Raw genomic sequence first — 14,413 nt, forward strand, 5'->3', positions numbered from 1 at the left:
TCCATTGTGGAAATGTACCACATTTCCTGTATCCATTTCTCTGTTGAGGGACATCTGGGTTCTTTCCAGGTTTTGGCTATTATAAATAAGGCTGCTAAGAACATAGTGGAGCATGTGTCCTTCTTACCAGTTGGAACATCTTCTGGATATATGCCCAGGAGAGGTATTGAGGAATCCTCTGGTAGTACTATGTCCAATTTACTGAGGAATCTCCAGACTGACTTCCAGAGTGGTTGTACAAGCTTGCAATGCCACCAACAATGGAGGAGTGTTCCTCTTTCTCCACATCTTTGCCAGCATCTGCTGTCACCTGAATTTTTGATCTTAGCCATTCTGAATGGTGTGAGGTGGAATCTCAGGGTTGTTTTGATTTGCATTTCCCTGATGATTAAGTATGTTGAACATTGAAAACTCTGATGCGAATACTCTGCCCACTGAAACTAAGGAGAGTGCTACCCTCCAGGTCTGCTCATAGAGGCTAACAGAGTCACCTGCAGAACAAGCTCTTAACAGTGACAACTAAAACAGCTAGCTTCAGAGATTACCAGATGGCGAAAGGCAAACGTAAGAATCCTACTAACAGAAATCAAGACCACTCACCATCATCAGAACGCAGCACTCCCACCCCACCTAGTCCTGGGCACCCCAACACAACCGAAAATCTAGACCCAGATTTAAAAACATTTCTCATGATGATGATAGAGGACATCAAGAAGGACTTTCATAAGTCACTTAAAGATTTACAGGAGAGCACTGCTAAAGAGTTACAGGCTCTTAAAGAAAAGCAGGAAAACACAGCCAAACAGGTGATGGAAATGAACAAAACCATACTAGAACTAAAAGGGGAAGTAGACACAATAAAGAAAACCCAAAGCGAGGCAACGCTGGAGATAGAAACCCTAGGAAAGAGATCTGGAACCATAGATGCGAGCATCAGCAACAGAATACAAGAAATGGAAGAGAGAATCTCAGGTGCAGAAGATTCCATAGAGAACATCGACACAACAGTCAAAGAAAATACAAAATGCAAAAGGATCCTAACTCAAAACATCAGGTAATCCAGGACACAATGAGAAGACCAAACCTACGGATAATAGGAATTGATGAGAATGAAGATTTTCAACTTAAAGGGCCAGCTAATATCTTCAACAAAATAATAGAAGAAAACTTCCCAAACATAAAAAAAGAGATGCCCATGATCATTCAAGAAGCATACAGAACTCCAAATAGACTGGACCAGAAAAGAAATTCCTCCCGACACATAATAATCAGAACAACAAATGCACTAAATAAAGATAGAATATTAAAAGCAGTAAGGGAGAAAGGTCAAGTAACATATAAAGGAAGGCCTATCAGAATTACACCAGACTTTTCACCAGAGACTATGAAAGCCAGAAGAGCCTGGACAGATGTTATACAGACACTAAGAGAACACAAATGCCAGCCCAGGCTACTATACCCGGCCAAACTCTCAATTACCATAGATGGAGAAACCAAAGTATTCCACGACAAAACCAAGTTCACACAATATCTTTCCACGAATCCAGCCCTTCAAAGGATAATAACAGAAAAGAAGCAATACAAGGACGGAAATCACGCCCTAGAACAACCAAGAAAGTAATCATTCAACAAACCAAAAAGAAGACAGCCACAAGAACAGAATGCCAACTCTAACAACAAAAATAAAAGGGAGCAACAATTACTTTTCCTTAATATCTCTTAATATCAATGGACTCAATTCCCCAATAAAAAGACATAGACTAACAGACTGGCTACACAAACAGGACCCAACATTCTGCTGCTTACAGGAAACCCATCTCAGGGAAAAAGACAGACACTACCTCAGAGTGAAAGGCTGGAAAACAATTTTCCAAGCAAATGGACTGAAGAAACAAGCTGGAGTAGCCATTTTAATATCGGATAAAATCGACTTCCAACCCAAAGTTATCAAAAAAGACAAGGAGGGACACTTCATACTCATCAAAGGTAAAATCCTCCAAGAGGAACTCTCAATTCTGAATATCTACGCACCAAATGCAAGGGCAGCCACATTCATTAGAGACACTTTAGTAAAGCTCAAAGCATACATTGCACCTCACACAATAATAGTGGGAGACTTCAACACACCACTTTCTTCAAAGGACAGATCGTGGAAACAGAAACTAAACAGGGACACAGTGAAACTAACAGAAGTTATGAAACAAATGGACCTGACAGATATCTACAGAACATTTTATCCTAAAACAAAAGGATATACCTTCTTCTCAGCACCTCATGGGACCTTCTCCAAAATTGACCATATAATTGGTCACAAAACAGGCCTCAATAGATACAAAAATATTGAAATTGTCCCATGTATCCTATCAGACCACCATGGCCTAAGACTGATCTTCAATAACAACATAAATAATGGAAAGCCAACATTCACGTGGAAACTGAATAACACTCTTCTCAATGATACCTTGGTCAAGGAAGGAATAAAGAAAGAAATTAAAGACTTTTTAGAGTTTAATGAAAATGAAGCCACAACGTACCCAAACCTATGGGACACAATGAAAGCATTTCTAAGAGGGAAACTCATAGCGCTGAGTGCCTCCAAGAAGAAACGGGAGACAGCACATACTAGCAGCTTGACAACACATCTAAAAGCCCTAGAAAAAAAGGAAGCAAATTCACCCAAGAGGAGTAGACGGCAGGAAATAATCAAACTCAGGGGTGAAATCAACCAAGTGGAAACAAGAAGAACTATTCAAAGAATTAACCAAACGAGGAGTTGGTTCTTTGAGAAAATCAACAAGATAGATAAACCCTTAGCTAGACTCACTAAAGGGCACAGGGACAAAATCCTAATTAACAAAATCAGAAATGAAAAGGGAGACATAACAACAGACCCTGAAGAAATCCAAAACACCATCAGATCCTTCTACAAAAGGCTATACTCAACAAAACTGGAAAACCTGGACGAAATGGACAAAATTCTGGACAGATACCAGGTACCAAAGTTGAATCAGGATCAAGTTGACCATCTAAACAGTCCCATATCACCTAAAGAAATAGAAGCAGTTATTAATAGTCTCCCAACCAAAAAAAGCCCAGGACCAGATGGGTTTAGTGCAGAGTTCTATCAGACCTTCAAAGAAGATCTAATTCCAATTCTGCAGAAGGATTCTTGTGTCCCTTGTGCAATCTTGCTAGCGAGAACAATAGCTCGGGACATAATGGCGCCGAAACCCGGGAACGCCTTACCATCTCTGGGTGCCAAGGGGGCCCCCCACTCGTGGGGAGGGATCCAGAACTGCAGGACTTGAAGGTAAGCTCTGAGAGACATGTGAAACATGTCAGAAACAGAGCGGGGTAAAAGATTAAGAGCTCAGAGAAAATAATTAAGAAATAAGGCCCTTCCAAAGACCTTGGATCCGAGGAAGTGAAAGAATTGGGGAAAGGACGCCCCTGAGAGAGGATAAGGAAAAGAAGGAGAAAGCCCCAAAAAAGACAAGAGTAGCTGGACACAAAAGTCAGCTCGCTGCGCAGTCTCCTGACCCTCGACTTCTGGGTCCTAGTGCACCTCTGCCCTATGCGAAGAGGTACCATTCAGAGCCCCTCGAGCGAGCTGCCACTCCTGCGGACGTGGGGGAAGAGTGCTGAAAAGAGGGTGGACAGACCTGGGTCCCCCAGCCCCTCCTCGACCTCGCAATGGCTACCAGCCCCACCGACCCCTTGGTGGTGGTGGGGACAAAAGAAGAAATAGCTGTAATGTGGGGGAGGGAGCGGCGAAAGCTTCACACATCCTTTATTACGTTTTATGCTAGCGGCGAGTGGGGGCGGCCTCTGAGACAGGACTGGCAGGAGGGAAGTGCTCGTTTGGCTTCCTAGAGCAGCCACACTTCATTTGGCTCCTCTCAGAGTCTGCGCACGCTGCCGCCTCCAAGGGCTCGAGCCGAGCCAGGCGGGCGGTTAGTGCAGCAAGCACCGGGGGTCTGTCAAGTGGTTAAGTCGCAGCCTCTGCCACCTTCCCCCTTCCCTGCCAGTGTTTGTGGTTATTAACAGCTTTCACTGCCGGGCACGTGGGCTGGGCGCGGGGGTGGGTCCGGCAGCAGCCTTGGCGCACTTTAAGATATCTGTGTTCCATTGAGACACCAAATTATATTCTCTGTCTGTCTATTGTCTATTTGTTGGTGCACCAAACTGTCCTTAGGTCTGTCAATTCATGTTTGTCTTTGTTTTGTTGTATGAATGATGATTGTCCTGTGTTTCATGTTGAAAAATAAAGCTTTATCTGCTGGCACTCTCAATTTACACAGCAAAAAGCCCTGTGGCTGGGAGTCAGCTACAGCTCTTAAATGGGCAGGCAGCCTTTTGCTTGTAACAGAAAGTTAGCTTAAAATTGGGAATTCGGGTTGGAGTCATTCTAAACAACAAGAAACAGGTCATGTGCATTAACAGTGTACAAAGGTTAGAAAGAATAGGTTTCAAAAGAAATTACCAGACATTTGCTCAAAATGTGGGAAATGAAGACATTGGGTAAATAAATGCAGATCAACCAGAGTGGTAACAGGAAGGCCAATACCTCAGTTTAAAGTGCAACAGCCAAAAAACCCAAATGTATGGAGCACTTCAGACCACACTGTCCATGAGGCCACCCAAAGACCTAGGAGAGAAGTCCCTTACAGTGGGCCTACTAGTAGTTGGGTAGGTCCTCTTCTGCCTTGAAATACATCCCAGAGTTATAGACTCAGATTATGAGGAACAAGTTAAGATTATGTGTTCTGCACCCCGAGGTATTGTGGAGATTTGGATAATCGTCCCACTTTACAATTACAAATAAAAAGAAAAACCTTTCAAGGTATATAGATACAGGAGCTAATAAAGGAATTGTATCCAGTAAGTGGTGGCCTGTTAATCAATCATCACATAGCTTACAAGGATTAGGTTATGAGGCTACTCCAACTATAAGTGCAACATCCTTACAATGAAAAGAGATAGAAGAAAGGACAGGGCTTTTTCAATTTTATACTGACTAATGATTACTCTCAGAAAACCAAGGAAATGATGAAAGAAATGGGATATATACCTGGACTAGGTCTTAGAAACAACTTACAAGGTAGAGTTTCTCCAGTTAAAGCCACAGAAAAAGCAGATAAAAAAGGGCTGGGTTTTTTCTAGGGGCCACTGAAAAGCCTTTGTCCATTCCGTGGCATGCCTTAGTGACCTTTACCCTCTGAGAAGTTAAAAGCAGCTAAGAATTAGTACAAAAACAATTAGACCTGGGACATGTGGAACCCACGCAATCAACCTGGAATACCCCTATTTTGTTGTAAAAAAGAAGTCAGGTAAATAGAGATTGTTACTTGACCTAAGAGCTATTAATGCACAAATGTAAGTTATGGGTCCTGTACAAAGAGGACTCCCCCTACTCTCAGCTCTACCTAAGGATTGGAGAATTATAGTGGTGGATGTTGAGGATTGTTTCTTTTCCATTCCATTAAGTGGAAAAGATAAACCTAAATTTTCATTTACCTTGCCTTCTATTAATCATATGAAGCCTATTTAAAGGTATCAATGGTGAGTATTGCCCCAAGGAATGGCGGGTGGCGCTGCCATATGTCACTTATATGTGGGAAAGGCTTTGCAGCCAGTTGGAGATGGTTTCCCCTCTTTAAATATATGTCACTATATGAATGATATTGTAATTTGTGGACCTAAAGAAGAAAGTATACAGCAAGCTTATGGTTTGCTTAATGTAACTTTAAAAAATAATGGCTTGATTATTGTACCAGAAAAGTACAGCAGTCTAATGCTAGTCATTTTTTTAGGAGCCACCATAACTTTAAGGTGTGTCAACCCACAAAAGATTAGTATAAGAAAAGATCATCTAAAGACATTAAATGATTTTCAAAAATTATTAGGAGATATAAATTGGATTAGACCTTATTTAAAGATCCCTACTTCAGAATTAAAATCTTTATTTCAAATTTTAGAAGAATCACATATTACCTCATTGAGACAATTAACACCTGAGGCTTCGGATGTTCTTAGGAAGGTAGAAAAAGCGATCCAAACAGCACAGTTACATCGTATAAATGAGCAAGAACCTTTGTGCCTATGCATATTACACACCATCAATTTGCCAACTGCTGTGTTATGGCAAGATGGTCCTTTAGTATGGATACATCCACATATATCCCCTAATAAGACTATCGAGCATTATCCCACCATGGTAGCAAATATGGCTTACAAAGGTATAAAAACTTCAATTACTCACTTTGGAAAAAATGCCTGATAGCATAATTGTTCCTTATACTGTCGCACAAATGCAATTGTGTGCTACTATAGATGAATGGGCCATTCTTAGATGCATTTACTCTGGTTTAATTAAAAGTCATTATCCTAAACATCCTTTATTACATTTTATGCTATCGCATCCAGTGATTTTTCCAAAGGTGACAGATAATACCCCTATAAAGAGAGCTATTGATATTTATACAGATAGATCCAAATCAGGAATTAGAAGTTATGTGATTAATGGAAAAGCTGTAAGGTCGCAATTTACATCAAGAGCCCCTCAATTGATGGAATGTTTGCTAGTTTTAGAAGTTTTTAAAAGGTTCCTTATGCCCATAAATATTATCTCTGATTCTGTTTGTGTAGTTAATGCTGTATTAGCATTAGAGACTGCCAGAAATTTTAAGCTGTCTAGTTCAGTATCTGAAATTTTGATGAAAATAAAAGATTGTATTTTAATGCGTGAGCATCCCTTTTATGTTCAACATATTAGAGCACATACATCTTTACCTAAACCTATGGTTAAGAGAAATACAATTGCTGATTCAGCCACCAGAGATATGGATTTCCTATCACAAAGTTCTATAAAAGGTGCTAAGAATTTTCATCAACTTTATCACGTCCATGCTTCTACACTGCGACAGAAATTTAAGCTCACATGAACAGAAGCTCGAGATATTGTCCTACAGTGTGGTAAATGTGTAGAATTTATTAATGCACCTTCCGTGGATGTTAATCCTCGCAGATTGCCACCCCTAGATGTTTGACAGATAGATGTGATGCATATCCCAGGTTTTGGTAAATTACAGTATGTACATGTGTCCATCGATACCAGCTCTGGTGTCCTATATGCCTCTCCCCTGACAGGAAAAAAGCAGTTCATGTCATATCTCTCTGCTTAGAGGCTTGGGTTACATGGGACAAGCCCCTAGTGCTCAAGACAGACAATGGTCCTGCATATACTTCTTCTAAATTTAGTCAATTTTGCAAACAAATGCAAGTAAAACATATTACTGGATTGCCCTATAATCCACAGGGCCAAAGAGCTCATCCTACTTTGAAACAATATTTGCAAAAACAAAGAGGGGGAATAAAGGTTATGATACCAAAGATGGCTCTATCCCTTGCAATATTTACTCTTAATTTCTTAAAATTGGATGATGCTGGGAGATCACCAGCTGAAAGGCATGGACAATGGCTTCAATCGCCCAATGAAATGGTCAAATGGAAAAATGTCCTTGGTAATAAATGGTATGGCCCGGATTCTATCTTAATCAGATCCTGGGGAGCTATTTGTGTTTTTTCCACAGGGTGAAGAAAATCTACTTTGGGTCCTGACCCGACTGACAAGGAGCATGAGAGAGCAAGATGAACCCCAAGATGATCCTGTTTCTCCCAATGATTGAGACCAGGATAAGTATACCCTTGTGGGCCTTAGTAAGATCATGGCCAGTACCTGTACTGGTACATCCCAATTCTTTTACCTTGCCTTTATTTTTTGCAAAGGAATGTTTTTTGGATGTGCCTTATGCATGACAAATTCCTCAAGAGCCACGGGTGTATAAGAGTACTAGTTTATAAACCTTTTACACCCTGTATATTTTTAAAGAAAAAGATTATCTCTATTTGGGCAGATCCCATTATCCAAAATAAAGTGAGCTCTGGAGTGTTATTTAATGCTTTAACACAAATTGCTCAAGGAGCACAACCAAGATCAGGTGATATTGGAAATAATGTAACTTCACCTATAAACTTCACCACTATTATGATAAAGGAAAATGTGATTATTCCCAAAAGATCATGATAGCCTGTTGGCACTGCTTCTGCTATACACAGCATGCCTTAGTGCCATCCAGACCTTGCATTTCCTATAGTTTTTTCACCTTGTCAATCAAATGTTTTTCCTCAGAAAGAATTAGCAAAGGGTTTTGTTTTGTCACCACCATTAGATTATGCTGTAATGTATGATAAAGGAGATGCTACAGGGAAAGAAAATATTTGGCCATATTACCAATGGATTTTAAGTAATGAGGCAGGTGCTAATACCAGTTTGTCAGCCTTTGCACTGCTGACTGGAACCTTTCATGAGATATTGAATGTTTCTGCCACACTTTTCAATATCTCTACTCATTTAGATAACATGACATCTAATAGAGTTATCAGAAATATGACTACTCCTCCAGTAGAAGTCTGTGTCAATCCTCCATTTTTCTTTATTTTGGCTGAATTTCAAAATAATACAGAATGGTTAGATTGTACAAATGTCACTTGTTTTTTGACACAATGCTGGAATGGAACTAATTTCTTAGCCTTAGTGGTACATTTATCAACCTTTGTCCCTGTGCCTGTTGAGGCAGATTCAGAGAAGTTCCCAATCATGAGTCTTGTCTGGTGGAAGAGAGATTTTGGAATCACAGCCGCCATTGTTACTGCCATTGCAGTGTCTGCAACATCAGCGCAGAAATTGCTATGGCCTATCAAGTCAATAGTGCTGATACCATAAGTCAGATAACAGAAAATAAGTCTGAGGCATTGCTTACCCGGCAAAGGGTGGATTCTCATATTGCCTCAGGACTAACGTTAGTGAATCAAAGAGTAGATATTTTAAAACATAACGTGGAACAGATGATGGATGTCATACAAATGAGTTGTGTGGCATCAACTCTGTATACGTGCATTACTCCTGTTAGGTATATTAATAATTCTTTTATTAAAAGTACAGATTTATCGAATTATCTGAAGGGGAACTGGTCACAGGAGCTGGAAAGGTTGCAGACAAAGCTGCAGATACAGATCCTGAACCTTAATGGAACCAGAGTGGAACCAGTGACTCTTGGAGACTTCACCTCTTGGCTTACCTCTGCATTTTTCTTACTTCAAAGAATGGGTGGGGGTGGCTCTGTTTGGCGCAGCCCTGTGTTGTGGATTAGTGTTCATGCTATGATTGGTTTGCAAACTCAGATCTCAACATAAACGTGACAAGGTCGCGATCACTCAAGCACTTGTGGCCATTGAACAAAGGGCCTCCCCTGAAATTTGGTTATCTATTCTAAATCATTTTTTGGCTGGCCTCTTTTGTAGAGTTCGCCCTAGGTCATTTAGCAGTTACTGTCACATGGTACTGTGGTATCCAGAGACGGGCAACTTTCCTCATGCACAGACCAACATAAGACATGGGGCCCAGTGGCCCAGTGGTGATAGGGTTACCCTATGACGGGTAAGGCTGTGACATTAGAGGAACGACCTAAAACAGGAGCCACAGCAGATGGACATAACTGCAGAGGCCTAGACCAGCCTTGTTTTAATAAAATAAAAAGGGGGAGATGTGGAGAGCCGAAATAACATTTACCATCATAAGATGGCACCAGCTTTGCAGTGCCTTATACCACCTAAACAAAGATCAAGCTATGTGCGCATGTGCAAGGAGTGAAAGCACGCGAAGTCATAAGCCCACCCCCGGGGCTTATGAGAATGTGGGTAAAGCAACCATTCAGGCGTGAACATGCCACACCAGGGGGAAATTAAGCAGTGCCTTTCTAAGGCTTCTTTGTCTTCTTCATCAATATGTAATAAAGTTTGGCTGCAGAAAGATTCTTGTGTCCCGTGTGCATTCTTGCTAGCGAGAACAATAGCTCGGGCCAAATGGTGTCATCATTTGGAGATTGATTATGGGATGGATCCCTGGATATGGCAGTCTCTAGATGGACCATCCTTTTGTCTCAGCTCCAAACTTTGTCTCTGTAACTCCTTCCATGGGTGATTGTTCCCAATTCTAAGAAGGGGCAAAGTGTCCACACTTTGGTCTTCTGAACAACATTTTGAATTGGGCTATTTATATTCCTGGATCCAGCTTCTTGAGCTCTTTGTAGATATTGCATATTTTTCCCCTATCAGATTTAGGATTGGTAAAAATCCTTCCCCAATCTGTTGGTGGCCTTTTTGTCTTATTGACAGTGTCTTTTGCCTTACAGAAGCTTTGCAATTTTATGAGGTCTCATTTGTCAATTATCGATTTTACAGCACAAGCCATTGCTGTTCTGTTTAGGAATTTTCCCCCCTGTGCCCCTATCTTCGGGACTTTTCCCTACCTCCTTCTCTGTTAATTTCAGTGACTCTGGTCTTATGGGGAAGTCTTTGATCCACTTAGACTTGAGCTTTGTACAAGGAGATAAGAATGGATCAGTTCGCATTCTTCTACATGATAACCACCAGTTATGCCAGCACCATTTGTTGTAAATGCTGTCTTTTTTCCACTGGATGGTTTTAGCTCCCTTGTCAAAGATCAAGTGACAATAGGTGTGTAGATTCATTTCTGGGTCTTCAATTCTCATCCATTGATCTACCTGTCTGTCACTGTACCAGTACCATGACTTTTTATCACAATTGCTCTGTAGTACAGCTTAATGCCACTCATGTTGATTCTACCAGAGGTTCTTTCATAGTTGAGAATAGTTTTTGCTATCCTAGGTTTTTTATTTTTCCAGAATAATTTGCAAATTGCCCTTTCTATATCAGTTAAAAATTCAGTTGGAAGTTTGATGGGGATTAAATTGAATCTGTAGATTGCTTTCGGCAGTATAGCCATTTTTACTATATTAATCCTTCCAATCCGTGAGCATGGGAGATCTTTCCATCTTCTGACATCTTCTTCAATTTCTTTCTTCAGAGACTTGAAGTTCTTATCATACAGGTCTTTCACTTTCTCAGTTAAAGTCACACCAAGGTTTTCTATATTATTTGTGAATGTTGTGAAGGATGTTGTTTCCCTAATTTATTTCTCACTCGGTTTATTATTTGTGTAGAGAAAGGCCATTGATTTTTTTGAGTTAAATTTATATCCAGCTACATCACTGAAGCTGTTTATCAGGTTTAGGAGTTCTCTGGTGGAATTTTTAGGGTCACTTATATATACTATCATATCATCTGCAAATAGTGATATTTTGACTTCTTCCTTTCCAATTTGTATCTCCTTGATGTCCTTTTATTGTCGAATTGCTCTGGCTAGAACTTCAAGTACTATATTGAATAGGTAGGGAGAAATTGGGCAGCTGTGTCTTCTGTTCTGTTGTTATGTTTCCTTTTTCATTTTTGATTTTGTTAATTAGGATACTGTCCCTGTGCCCTCTAGTTAGTCTTGCTAAGGGTTTATCTATCATGTTGATTTTCTTAAAGAACCAGCTCCTGGTTTGGTTGATTCTTTGAATAGTTCTTTTTGTTTCCACTTGGTTGATTTCAGTCCTGAGTTTGACTATTTCCTGCTGTCTACTCCTCTTGGGTGAATTTGCTTCCTTTAGTTCTAGAGCTTCTAGGTGTGTTGTCAGGCTGTTAGTGTATGCTCTCTCTAGATTCTTTTTGGAGGCACTCAAGGTTCTGAGTTTTCCTCTTAGGACTACCTTCCTTTTGTCCCATAAGTTTGGGTATGCTGTGGCTTTATTTTCCTTAAACTCTAAAAAGTCTTTAATTTCTTTCTTTATTTCATTCTTGACCAAGGAATCATTGAGTAGAGTGTTGTTCAGTTTCCACGTGAATGTTGGCTTTCTTTATTTATGTTGTTATTGAAGATTAGCCTTAGCCCGTAGTGATCAGACAGGATGAATGGGATAATTTCAATATTTTTGTATCTGTTGAGGCCTGTTTTGTGACCAATTATATGGTCAATTTTGGAGGAGGTACCATGTGGTGCTGAGAACATTTTATCCTTTTGTTTTAGGATAAAATGTTCTGTAGATATCAATTAAATCCATTTGTTTCATAACTTCTGTTAGTGTCCATGTGTCTCTGCTTAGTTTCTGATTCCAGGATCTGTCCATTGGTGAGAGTGGGGTGTTGAAGTCTCCCACTATTATTGTGTGAGGTGCAATGTGTGCTTTGAGCTTTACTAAAGTTTATTCAATGCATGTGGCTACCCTTGTATTTGGAGCATAGATATTTAGAATTGAGAGTTCATCTTGGTAGATTTTACCTTTGATGAGTATGAAGTGCCCCTTCTTGTCTTTTTTGATAACTTTGGGCTGGAAATCAATTTTATTCGATATTAGAATAGACATTTGGTCCAACTTGTTTCTTCGGACCATTTGCTTAGAATATTGTTTTACAGCCTTTCACTCTCAGATAGTGTCTGCCCTTTTCCTCAGGTGGGTTTCCTGTAGGCAACAAAATGTTGGGTCTTGTTTGTGTAGTGGCCGCAGACCCTCTGGGTCCCTTTGTTTGCTTAGAACAGGTCTCTAGTTGCCGATGGGCAAAGAATCAATGAATGACAGACAGAAGCAACACAAGAGGTTGTGTAGAATCTGAATGTGATTTTTCAAATTGAGCATCAAACTTTTTATACAGAAGAAAATAGGGAAGTTAGGTGACACATCAGAAAGGTACAAATGAGGTTACTGGATGCTTAATGACTCTTACAGTAAACAGAGGAATGTAAACACAAAGACTGGCAGGAACTGGGCAATAAAACAACTGAGACAAAGTCAGCTCTATCTCAGGTTATCCATAGTCTTACAAGCCAGGTGTGAGATCTTTACACTCCTAGGGCAAGGGCTTTCATACCCAAGTCATGGTTCTAATTAGGGAGTTCCGCTCTAGCTAACCATCTCATGAAAAATGCAATAGTCTAAAACCATACTCCGCTCTACTTCCTGAACCATTGTAAATTCCTGTATATGGGAGTGACTTGGCTTTATTCTACATGATAGTGTAATACTAGAGGCAATTATGAATGTCACTGAATAGGCAACATTCTTACTGAATTCCAAGCCCATGGTCAGCTCAAGGACTTTCTAGGATGTTGGAACAGTGGCGAAGGCTTGGCTATGTCAGAATTCAATCTTAAAGTCGTGTATATTAAAATAATACTAAAAGAGAGCATGTGGATCCATACACCAGACTAATTCGAGGATGAGGTATGAGTATACAGGTTATGAGAATGCCAAAGTTCCAGGAGCTGAGTTTCTGTGAAACTCTCTGCCTCGTGAGTGCTCCCAGGCCTCTCGTTCTGCCAAGCAAATTTCACTGGATTGTGTGTAGCATGTAGTCAGTCTATTAGTCTATGTCTTTTTATTGGGGAATTGAGTCCATTGATGTTAAGAGAAATTGGAAAGTAATTTTTGCTTCCTTTTATTTTTGTTGTTAAATTTGGGGTTCTGTTCTTCTGGCTGTCTTAGGTTTGTTGAAGGATTACTTTCTTGCTTTTCAAGGGTATAGTTTCCATCTTTTGTTGGTGTTTTTCCTTTATTATCCTTTGAAGGTCTGGATTCATGGAAAGATATTGTGTGAATTTAGTTTTATCATGGAATACTTTGGTTTTTCCATCTACGGTAATTGAGAGTTTTGCTGGGTACCGTAGCCTGGGCTGGCATTTGTGTTCTCTTAGGTTCTGCATAACATCTGTCCAGGCTCTTCTGGCTTTCATATTCTCTGGTAAGAAGTCTGGTGTAATTCTAATAGGCCTACCTTTATATGTTACTTGACTGCTTCCCCTTACTGCTTTTAATATTCTATCTTTATTTAGTGCATTTGTTGTTCTGATTAAAATATTTCGGGAGGAATTTCTTTACTGGTTCTGTCTATTTGGAGTTCTGTAGGCTTCTTGTATGGTAATGGGCACCTCTTTCTTTAGGTTTGGGAAGTTTTCTTCTATAATTTTGTTGAAGATATTTGCTGGCCTTTTAAGTTGAAAATCTTCATTCTCATCTACTCCTATTATCTGTAGGTTTGGTCTTCTCATTGTGTCTTGGATTTCCTGGATGTTTTGAGTTAGGACCTTTTTCACTTTCCATTTTCTTTTGTTGCTGTGCCCATATACTCTATGAAATCTTCTGTACCTGAGATTCTCTCTTCCATCTCTTATATTCTGTTGCTGATGCTCACATCAATGGTTTCAATTTTTTTTCCTAGGGTTTCTATCTCCAGCATTGTCTCTCTTTGGGTTTTCTTTATTGTTTCTACTTTCCTTTTTAGGTCTTGTATGATTTTGTTCAATTCCATCACCTGTTAGGTTGTATTTTCCTGTATTTCTTTAAGGACTTCTACTTTTTTAGCAGTGTTCTCCTGTATTTCCTTAAGTGATTTATTAAAGACCTTCTTGATGTTCTCTACCAGCATCATGAGATATGATTTTAAATCTCAGTCA

The sequence above is a fragment of the Mus musculus genome, chromosome 4 (genome assembly GCF_000001635.26).
Source record: "Mus musculus strain C57BL/6J chromosome 4, GRCm38.p6 C57BL/6J".
In the NCBI taxonomy this organism is placed as follows: Eukaryota; Metazoa; Chordata; class Mammalia; order Rodentia; family Muridae; genus Mus; species Mus musculus.